We start from the raw sequence: 11,041 nt of genomic DNA on the forward strand, positions 1-11,041 counted from the left end.
TGTGGAGGCAGGCATGTTGTGGTACTTTTGCGCTCTTCTTGGCTAGTCCTTCGCAGCTGCTGTGTTCTTGGAACTCAGGGCTTTCTGGTTAATAGAACCCTTACCCTAGGCGTAACTCAAACCTTAACCCTAGGAAGGAAAATCAGCCTATGGCTCGGGGTGGTCTCATGGAAATATCAGTGGTGGCAGCCAAGTTGCGTCACTTTTGCGCTCCCCTTGGGATGCCTTTCGCAGCTGCAGTGTGCCTGGAGCCCAGGGCTTCCTGGTTTTAAAAGTCCTAGGCCTAAGCCTAACAGTAACCCTGGGAAGGTAAATCAGCCGGGTATTAGGGTTCTTCCTAAGGGAAAAGCCGTGAAAGCAGCCATGTTGTGGCACTTCTGCGCTCCCTTTGGAATGCCTTTGGCAGATGAAGTAAGCCTGGAACTCAGGGCTTCCTGGTTAAAGAAATCCAAGCCCTAGGCTGAACCCTAACCCTAACCCTAGGCAGATAAATCAGCCTAGGTATAGGGATGGTGCCAAGGAAAAAGCTGTGAAAGCTGCCATGTGTTTGCACTTTTGTACTCCCCTTGGGATGCCTTGAACAGCTGCAGTGTGCCTGGAGCTAAGGGCTTCCTAGTTTTAAAAATCCTAGCCCTAGGCCTAAGCCTAACAGTAACCCTGGGAAGGTAAATCAGCCTGGTGTTAGGCTTCTTGCCAAGGAAAAAGCCGTGAAAGCAGCCATGTTGTGGCACTTTTGCACTCTCTTTTGGATGCCTTTCACAGCTCCAGTGTGCCTGGAACTCAGGGCTTCCTGATTTTAAAAATCCTAGCCCTAGGCCGAACCCCAACCCTAAGACGAGAAAGGCAAATCAGCCAGGAATTAGGCATGTCCCCAAGGAAAAAGCTGTGGAGGCAGGCATGTTGTGGTACTTTTGCGCTCTTCTTGGGTAGTCCTTCGCAGTTGCTGTGTTCTTGGAACTCAGGGCTTTCTGGTTAATAGAACCCTTACCCTAGGCGTAACTCAAACCTTAACCCTAGGAAGGAAAATCAGCGTATGGTTCGGGATGGTCTCATGGAAATATCAGTTGTTGCAGCCATGTTGCGTCACTTTTCCGCTCCCCTTGGGATGCCTTTCGCAGCTGCAGTGTGCCTGGAGCCCAGGGCTTCCTGGTTTTAAAAGTCCTAGGCCTAAGCCTAACAGTAACCCTGGGAAGGTGAATCAGCCGGGTATTAGGGTTCTTCCTAAGGGAAAAGCTGTGAAAGCAGCCATGTTGTGGCACTTCTGCGCTCCCTTTGGGATGCCTTTGGCAGATGAAGTAAGCCTGGAACTCAGGGCTTCCTGGTTAAAAAAATCCAAGCCCTAGGCTGAACCCTAACCCTAACCCTAGGCAGATAAATCATCCAAGGTATAGGGATGGTGCCAAGGAAAAAGCTGTGAAAGCTGCCATGTGTTTGCACTTTTGTACTCCCCTTGGGATGCCTTGAACAGCTGCAGTGTGCCTGGAGCTAAGGGCTTCCTAGTTTTAAAAATCCTAGCCCTAGGCCTAAGCCTAACAGTAACCCTGGGAAGGTAAATCAGCCTGGTGTTAGGCTTCTTGCCAAGGAAAAAGCCGTGAAAGCAGCCATGTTGTGGCACTTTTGCACTCCCTTTTGGATGCCTTTCACAGCTCCAGTGTGCCTGGAACTCAGGGCTTCCTGATTTTAAAAATCCTAGCCCTAGGCCGAACCCCAGCCCTAAGACGAGAAAGGCAAATCAGCCAGGAATTAGGCATGTCCCCAAGGAAAAAGCTGTGGAGGCAGGCATGTTGTGGTACTTTTGCGCTCTTCTTGGGTAGTCCTTCGCAGCTGCTGTGTTCTTGGAACTCAGGGCTTTCTGGTTAATAGAACCCTTACCCTAGGCGTAACTCAAACCTTAACCCTAGGAAGGAAAATCAGCCTATGGCTCGGGGTGGTCTCATGGAAATATCAGTGGTGGCAGCCAAGTTGCGTCACTTTTGCGCTCCTCTTGGGATGCCTTTCGCAGCTGCAGTGTGCCTGGAGCCCAGGGCTTCCTGGTTTTAAAAGTCCTAGGCCTAAGCCTAACAGTAACCCTAGGAAGGTAAATCAGCCGGGTATTAGGGTTCTTCCTAAGGAAAAAGCTGTGAAAGCAGCCATGTTGTGGCACTTCTGCACTCCTCTTGGGATGTCTTTCACAGCTGCAGTGTGCTTGGAGCACAGGGCTTCCTGGTTAAAAAAATCCAAGCCCTAGGCTGAAGCCTAACCCTAACCCTAGGCAGATAAATCAGCCTAGGTATAGGGATAGGGCCAACGAAAAAGCTGTGAAAGCTGCCATGTGTTTGCACTTTTGTACTCCCCTTGGGATGCCTTGAACAGCTGCAGTGTGCCTGGAGCTAAGGGCTTCCTAGTTTTAAAAATCCTAGCCCTAGGCCTAAGCCTAACAGTAACCCTGGGAAGGGAAATCAGCCTGGTGTTAAGCTTCTTGCCAAGGAAAAAGCCGTGAAAGCAGCCATGTTGTGGCACTTTTGCACTCCCTTTTGGATGCCTTTCACAGCTCCAGTGTGCCTGGAACTCAGGGCTTCCTGATTTTAAAAACCCTAGCCCTAGGCCGAACCCCAACCCTAAGACGAGAAAGGCAAATCAGCATGGAATTAGGCATGTCCCCAAGGAAAAAGCTGTGGAGGCAGGCATGTTGTGGTACTTTTGCGCTCTTCTTGGCTAGTCCTTCGCAGCTGCTGTGTTCTTGGAACTCAGGGCTTTCTGGTTAATAGAACCCTTACCCTAGGCGTAACTCAAACCTTAACCCTAGGAAGGAAAATCAGCCTATGGCTCGGGGTGGTCTCATGGAAATATCAGTGGTGGCAGCCAAGTTGCGTCACTTTAGCGCTCCCCTTGGGATGCCTTGAACAGCTGCAGTGTGCCTGGAGCCCAGGGCTTCCTGGTTTTAAAAGTCCTAGGCCTAAGCCTAACAGTAACCCTGGGAAGGTGAATCAGCCGGGTATTAGGGTTCTTCCTAAGGGAAAAGCCGTGAAAGCAGCCATGTTGTGGCACTTCTGTGCTCCCTTTGGGATGCCTTTGGCAGATGAAGTAAGCCTGGAACTCAGGGCTTCCTGGTTAAAGAAATCCAAGCCCTAGGCTGAACCCTAACCCTAACCCAAGGCAGATAAATCATCCAAGGTATAGGGATGGTGCCAAGGAAAAAGCTGTGAAAGCTGCCATGTGTTTGCACTTTTGTACTCCCCTTGGGATGCCTTGAACAGCTGCAGTGTGCCTGAAGCTAAGGGCTTCCTAGTTTTAAAAATCCTAGCCCTAGGCCTAAGCCTAACAGTAACCCTGGGAAGGTAAATCAGCCTGGTGTTAGGCTTCTTGCCAAGGAAAAAGCCGTGAAAGCAGCCATGTTGTGGCACTTTTGCACTCTCTTTTGGATGCCTTTCACAGCTCCAGTGTGCCTGGAACTCAGGGCTTCCTGATTTTAAAAACCCTAGCGCTAGGCCGAACCCCAGCCCTAAGACGAGAAAGGCAAATCAGCCAGGAATTAGGCATGTCCCCAAGGAAAAAGCTGTGGAGGCAGGCATGTTGTGGTACTTTTGCGCTCTTCTTGGCTAGTCCTTCGCAGTTGCTGTGTTCTTGGAACTCAGGGCTTTCTGGTTAATAGAACCCTTACCCTAGGCGTAACTCAAACCTTAACCCTAGGAAGGAAAATCAGCGTATTGTTCGGGATGGTCTCATGGAAATATAAGTTGTTGCAGCCATGTTGCGTCACTTTTGCGCTCCCCTTGGGATGCCTTTCGCAGCTGCAGTGTGCCTGGAGCCCAGGGCTTCCTGGTTTTAAAAGTCCTAGGCCTAAGCCTAACAGTAACCCTGGGAAGGTAAATCAGCCGGGTATTAGGGTTCTTCCTAAGGAAAAAGCTGTGAAAGCAGCCATGTTGTGGCACTTCTGCACTCCTCTTGGGATGCCTTTCACAGCTGCAGTGTGCTTGGAGCACAGGGCTTCCTGGTTAAAAAAATCCAAGCCCTAGGCTGAACCCTAACCCTAACCCTAGGCAGATAAATCAGCCTAGGTATAGGGATAGGGCCAAGGAAAAAGCTGTGAAAGCTGCCATGTTGTTGCACTTTTGTACTCCCCTTGGGATGCCTTGAACAGCTGCAGTGTGCCTGGAGCTAAGGGCTTCCTAGTTTTAAAAATCCTAGCCCTAGGCCTAAGCCTAACAGTAACCCTGGGAAGGGAAATCAGCCTGGTGTTAAGCTTCTTGCCAAGGAAAAAGCCGTGAAAGCAGCCATGTTGTGGCACTTTTGCACTCCCTTTTGGATGCCTTTCACAGCTCCAGTGTGCCTGGAACTCAGGGCTTCCTGATTTTAAAAACCCTAGTGCTAGGCCGAACCCCAACCCTAAGACGAGAAAGGCAAATCAGCCAGGAATTAGGCATGTCCCCAAGGAAAAAGCTGTGGAGGCAGGCATGTTGTGGTACTTTTGCGCTCTTCTTGGGTAGTCCTTCGCAGCTGCTGTGTTCTTGGAACTCAGGGCTTTCTGGTTAATAGAACCCTTACCCTAGGCGTAACTCAAACCTTAACCCTAGGAAGGAAAATCAGCCTATGGCTCGGGGTGGTCTCATGGAAATATCAGTGGTGGCAGCCAAGTTGCGTCACTTTTGCGCTCCCCTTGGGATGCCTTTCGCAGCTGCAGTGTGCCTGGAGCCCAGGGCTTCCTGGTTTTAAAAGTCCTAGGCCGAAGCCTAACAGTAACCCTGGGAAGGTAAATCAGCCGGGTATTAGGGTTCTTCCTAAGGGAAAAGCCGTGAAAGCAGCCATGTTGTGGCACTTCTGCACTCCCTTTGGAATGCCTTTGGCAGATGAAGTAAGCCTGGAACTCAGGGCTTCGTGGTTAAAGAAATCCAAGCCCTAGGCTGAAGCCTAACCCTAACCCTAGGCAGATAAATCATCCAAGGTATAGGGATGGTGCCAAGGAAAAAGCTGTGAAAGCTGCCATGTGTTTGCACTTTTGTACTCCACTTGGGATGCCTTGAACAGCTGCAGTGTGCCTGGAGCTAAGGGCTTCCTAGTTTTAAAAATCCTAGCCCTAGGCCTAAGCCTAACTCTCATCCTGGGAAGGTAAATCAGCCTGGTGTTAAGCTTCTTGCCAAGGAAAAAGCCGTGAAAGCAGCCATGTTGTGGCACTTTTGCACTCTCTTTTGGATGCCTTTCACAGCTCCAGTGTGCCTGGAACTCAGGGCTTCCTGATTTTAAAAACCCTAGCGCTAGGCCGAACCCCAACCCTAAGACGAGAAAGGCAAATCAGCATGGAATTAGGCATGTCCCCAAGGAAAAAGCTGTGGAGGCAGGCATGTTGTGGTACTTTTGCGCTCTTCTTGGCTAGTCCTTCGCAGTTGCTGTGTTCTTGGAACTCAGGGCTTTCTGGTTAATAGAACCCTTACCCTAGGCGTAACTCAAACCTTAACCCTAGGAAGGAAAATCAGCCTATGGTTCGGGATGGTCTCATGGAAATATCAGTTGTTGTAGCCATGTTGCGTCACTTTTGCGCTCCCCTTGGGATGCCTTTCGCAGCTGCAGTGTGCCTGGAGCCCAGGGCTTCCTGGTTTTAAAAGTCCTAGGCCTAAGCCTAACAGTAACCCTGGGAAGGTAAATCAGCCGGGTATTAGGGTTCTTCCTAAGGAAAAAGCTGTGAAAGCAGCCATGTTGTGGCACTTCTGCACTCCCTTTTGGATGCCGTTCACAGCTGCAGTGTGCTTGGAGCACAGGGCTTCCTGGTTAAAAAAATCCAAGCCCTAGGCTGAACCCTAACCCTAACCCTAGGCAGATAAATCAGCCTAGGTATAGGGATGGGGCCATGGAAAAAGCTGTGAAAGCTGCCATGTTGTTGCACTTTTGTACTCCCCTTGGGATGCCTTGAACAGCTGCAGTGTGCCTGGAGCTAAGGGCTTCCTAGTTTTAAAAATCCTAGCCCTAGGCCTAAGCCTAACAGTAACCCTGGGAAGGTAAATCAGCCTGGTGTTAAGCTTCTTGCCAAGGAAAAAGCCGTGAAAGCAGCCATGTTGTGGCACTTTTGCACTCCCTTTTGGATGCCTTTCACAGCTCCAGTGTGCCTGGAACTCAGGGCTTCCTGATTTTAAAAACCCTAGCCCTAGGCCGAGCCCCAACCCTAAGACGAGAAAGGCAAATCAGCATGGAATTAGGCATGTCCCCAAGGAAAAAGCTGTGGAGGCAGGCATGTTGTGGTACTTTTGCGCTCTTCTTGGCTAGTCCTTCGCAGCTGCTGTGTTCTTGGAACTCAGGGCTTTCTGGTTAATAGAACCCTTACCCTAGGCGTAACTCAAACCTTAACCCTAGGAAGGAAAATAAGCCTATGGCTCGGGGTGGTCTCATGGAAATATCAGTGGTGGCAGCCAAGTTGCGTCACTTTTGCGCTCCCCTTGGGATGCCTTTCGCAGCTGCAGTGTGCCTGGAGCCCAGGGCTTCCTGGTTTTAAAAGTCCTAGGCCTAAGCCTAACAGTAACCCTGGGAAGGTGAATCAGCCGGGTATTAGGGTTCTTCCTAAGGGAAAAGCCGTGAAAGCAGCCATGTTGTGGCACTTCTGCGCTCCCTTTGGGATGCCTTTGGCAGATGAAGTAAGCCTGGAACTCAGGGCTTCCTGGTTAAAGAAATCCAAGCCCTAGGCTGAACCCTAACCCTAACCCTAGGCAGATAAATCATCCAAGGTATAGGGATGGTGCCAAGGAAAAAGCTGTGAAAGCTGCCATGTGTTTGCACTTTTGTACTCCCCTTGGGATGCCTTGAACAGCTGCAGTGTGCCTGGAGCTAAGGGCTTCCTAGTTTTAAAAATCCTAGCCCTAGGCCTAAGCCTAACAGTAACCCTGGGAAGGTAAATCAGCCTGGTGTTAGGCTTCTTGCCAAGGAAAAAGCCGTGAAAGCAGCCATGTTGTGGCACTTTTGCACTCCCTTTTGGATGCCTTTCACAGCTCCAGTGTGCCTGGAACTCAGGGCTTCCTGATTTTAAAAACCCTAGCCCTAGGCCGAACCCCAGCCCTAAGACGAGAAAGGCAAATCATCATGGAATTAGGCATGTCCCCAAGGAAAAAGCTGTGGAGGCAGGCATGTTGTGGTACTTTTGCGCTCTTCTTGGGTAGTCCTTCGCAGCTGCTGTGTTCTTGGAACTCAGGGCTTTCTGGTTAATAGAACCCTTACCCTAGGCGTAACTCAAACCTTAACCCTAGGAAGGAAAATAAGCCTATGGCTCGGGGTGGTCTCATGGAAATATCAGTGGTGGCAGCCAAGTTGCGTCACTTTTGCGCTCCCCTTGGGATGCCTTTCGCAGCTGCAGTGTGCCTGGAGCCCAGGGCTTCCTGGTTTTAAAAGTCCTAGGCCTAAGCCTAACAGTAACCCTGGGAAGGTAAATCAGCCGGGTATTAGGGTTCTTCCTAAGGAAAAAGCTGTGAAAGCAGCCATGTTGTGACACTTCTGCACTCCTCTTGGGATGCCTTTCACAGCTGCAGTGTGCTTGGAGCACAGGGCGTCCTGGTTAAAAATTCCAAGCCCTAGGCTGAACCCTAACCCTAACCCTAGGCAGATAAATAAGCCTAGGTATAGGGATAGGGCCAAGGAAAAAGCTGTGAAAGCTGCCATGTTGTTGCACTTTTGTACTCCCCTTGGGATACCTTGAACAGCTGCAGTGTGCCTGGAGCTAAGGGCTTCCTAGTTTTAAAAATCCTAGCCCTAGGCCTAAGCCTAACAGTAACCCTGGGAAGGTAAATCAGCCTGGTGTTAAGCTTCTTGCCAAGGAAAAAGCCGTGAAAGCAGCCATGTTGTGGCACTTTTGCACTCCCTTTTGGATGCCTTTCACAGCTCCAGTGTGCCTGGAACTCAGGGCTTCCTGATTTTAAAAATCCTAGCCCTAGGCCGAACCCCAACCCTAAGACGAGAAAGGCAAATCATCATGGAATTAGGCATGTCCCCAAGGAAAAAGCTGTGGAGGCAGGCATGTTGTGGTACTTTTGCGCTCTTCTTGGCTAGTCCTTCGCAGCTGCTGTGTTCTTGGAACTCAGGGCTTTCTGGTTAATAGAACCCTTACCCTAGGCGTAACTCAAACCTTAACCCTAGGAAGGAAAATAAGCCTATGGCTCGGGGTGGTCTCATGGAAATATCAGTGGTGGCAGCCAAGTTGCGTCACTTTTGCGCTCCCCTTGGGATGCCTTTCGCAGCTGCAGTGTGCCTGGAGCCCAGGGCTTCCTGGTTTTAAAAGTCCTAGGCCTAAGCCTAACAGTAACCCTGGGAAGGTAAATCAGCCGGGTATTAGGGTTCTTCCTAAGGGAAAAGCCGTGAAAGCAGCCATGTTGTGGCACTTTTGCACTCCCTTTTGGATGCCTTTCACAGCTCCAGTGTGCCTGGAACTCAGGGCTTCCTGATTTTAAAAACCCTAGCCCTAGGCCGAACCCCAACCCTAAGACGAGAAAGGCAAATCAGCATGGAATTAGGCATGTCCCCAAGGAAAAAGCTGTGGAGGCAGGCATGTTGTGGTACTTTTGCGCTCTTCTTGGCTAGTCCTTCGCAGCTGCTGTGTTCTTGGAACTCAGGGCTTTCTGGTTAATAGAACCCTTACCCTAGGCGTAACTCAAACCTTAACCCTAGGAAGGAAAATCAGCCTATGGCTCGGGGTGGTCTCATGGAAATATCAGTGGTGGCAGCCAAGTTGCGTCACTTTTGCGCTCCCCTTGGGATGCCTTTCGCAGCTGCAGTGTGCCTGGAGCCCAGGGCTTCCTGGTTTTAAAAGTCCTAGGCCTAAGCCTAACAGTAACCCTGGGAAGGTGAATCAGCCGGGTATTAGGGTTCTTCCTAAGGGAAAAGCCGTGAAAGCAGCCATGTTGTGGCACTTCTGCGCTCCCTTTGGGATGCCTTTGGCAGATGAAGTAAGCCTGGAACTCAGGGCTTCCTGGTTAAAGAAATCCAAGCCCTAGGCTGAACCCTAACCCTAACCCTAGGCAGATAAATCATCCAAGGTATAGGGATGGTGCCAAGGAAAAAGCTGTGAAAGCTGCCATGTTGTTGCACTTTTGTACTCCCCTTGGGATGCCTTGAACAGCTGCAGTGTGCCTGGAGCTAAGGGCTTCCTAGTTTTAAAAATCCTAGCCCTAGGCCTAAGCCTAACAGTAACCCTGGGAAGGGAAATCAGCCTGGTGTTAAGCTTCTTGCCAAGGAAAAAGCCGTGAAAGCAGCCATGTTGTGGCACTTTTGCACTCCCTTTTGGATGCCTTTCACAGCTCCAGTGTGCCTGGAACTCAGGGCTTCCTGATTTTAAAAATCCTAGCCCTAGGCCGAACCCCAACCCTAAGACGAGAAAGGCAAATCATCATGGAATTAGGCATGTCCCCAAGGAAAAAGCTGTGGAGGCAGGCATGTTGTGGTACTTTTGCGCTCTTCTTGGCTAGTCCTTCGCAGCTGCTGTGTTCTTGGAACTCAGGGCTTTCTGGTTAATAGAACCCTTACCCTAGGCGTAACTCAAACCTTAACCCTAGGAAGGAAAATAAGCCTATGGCTCGGGGTGGTCTCATGGAAATATCAGTGGTGGCAGCCAAGTTGCGTCACTTTTGCGCTCCCCTTGGGATGCCTTTCGCAGCTGCAGTGTGCCTGGAGCCCAGGGCTTCCTGGTTTTAAAAGTCCTAGGCCTAAGCCTAACAGTAACCCTGGGAAGGTGAATCAGCCGGGTATTAGGGTTCTTCCTAAGGGAAAAGCCGTGAAAGCAGCCATGTTGTGGCACTTCTGCACTCCCTTTGGGATGCCTTTGGCAGATGAAGTAAGCCTGGAACTCAGGGCTTCCTGGTTAAAGAAATCCAAGCCCTAGGCTGAACCCTAACCCTAACCCTAGGCAGATAAATCATCCAAGGTATAGGGATGGTGCCAAGGAAAAAGCTGTGAAAGCTGCCATGTGTTTGCACTTTTGTACTCCACTTGGGATGCCTTGAACAGCTGCAGTGTGCCTGGAGCTAAGGGCTTCCTAGTTTTAAAAATCCTAGCCCTAGGCCTAAGCCTAACAGTAACCCTGGGAAGGGAAATCAGCCTGGTGTTAAGCTTCTTGCCAAGGAAAAAGCCGTGAAAGCAGCCATGTTGTGGCACTTTTGCACTCCCTTTTGGATGCCTTTCACAGCTCCAGTGTGCCTGGAACTCAGGGCTTCCTGATTTTAAAAATCCTAGCCCTAGGCCGAACCCCAACCCTAAGACGAGAAAGGCAAATCAGCATGGAATTAGGCATGTCCCCAAGGAAAAAGCTGTGGAGGCAGGCATGTTGTGGTACTTTTGCGCTCTTCTTGGCTAGTCCTTCGCAGCTGCTGTGTTCTTGGAACTCAGGGCTTTCTGGTTAATAGAACCCTTACCCTAGGCGTAACTCAAACCTTAACCCTAGGAAGGAAAATCAGCCTATGGCTCGGGGTGGTCTCATGGAAATATCAGTGGTGGCAGCCAAGTTGCGTCACTTTTGCGCTCCCCTTGGGATGCCTTTCGCAGCTGCAGTGTGCCTGGAGCCCAGGGCTTCCTGGTTTTAAAAGTCCTAGGCCTAAGCCTAACAGTAACCCTGGGAAGGTAAATCAGCCGGGTATTAGGGTTCTTCCTAAGGGAAAAGCCGTGAAAGCAGCCATGTTGTGGCACTTTTGCACTCCATTTTGGATGCCTTTCACAGCTCCAGTGTGCCTGGAACTCAGGGCTTCCTGATTTTAAAAACCCTAACCCTAGGCCGAACCCCAACCCTAAGACGAGAAAGGCAAATCAGCATGGAATTAGGCAGGTCCCCAAGGAAAAAGCTGTGGAGGCAGGCATGTTGTGGTACTTTTGCGCTCTTCTTGGCTAGTCCTTCGCAGCTGCTGTGTTCTTGGAACTCAGGGCTTTCTGGTTAATAGACCCTTACCCTAGGCGTAACTCAAACCTTAACCCTAGGAAGGAAAATAAGCCTATGGCTCGGGATGGTCTCATGGAAATATCAGTGGTGGCAGCCAAGTTGCGTCACTTTTGCGCTCCCCTTGGGATGCCTTGAACAGCTGCAGTGTGCCTGGAGCCCAGGGCTTCC

The sequence above is a fragment of the Ammospiza caudacuta genome, chromosome 31 (genome assembly GCF_027887145.1).
Source record: "Ammospiza caudacuta isolate bAmmCau1 chromosome 31, bAmmCau1.pri, whole genome shotgun sequence".
Lineage (NCBI taxonomy): Eukaryota > Metazoa > Chordata > Aves > Passeriformes > Passerellidae > Ammospiza > Ammospiza caudacuta.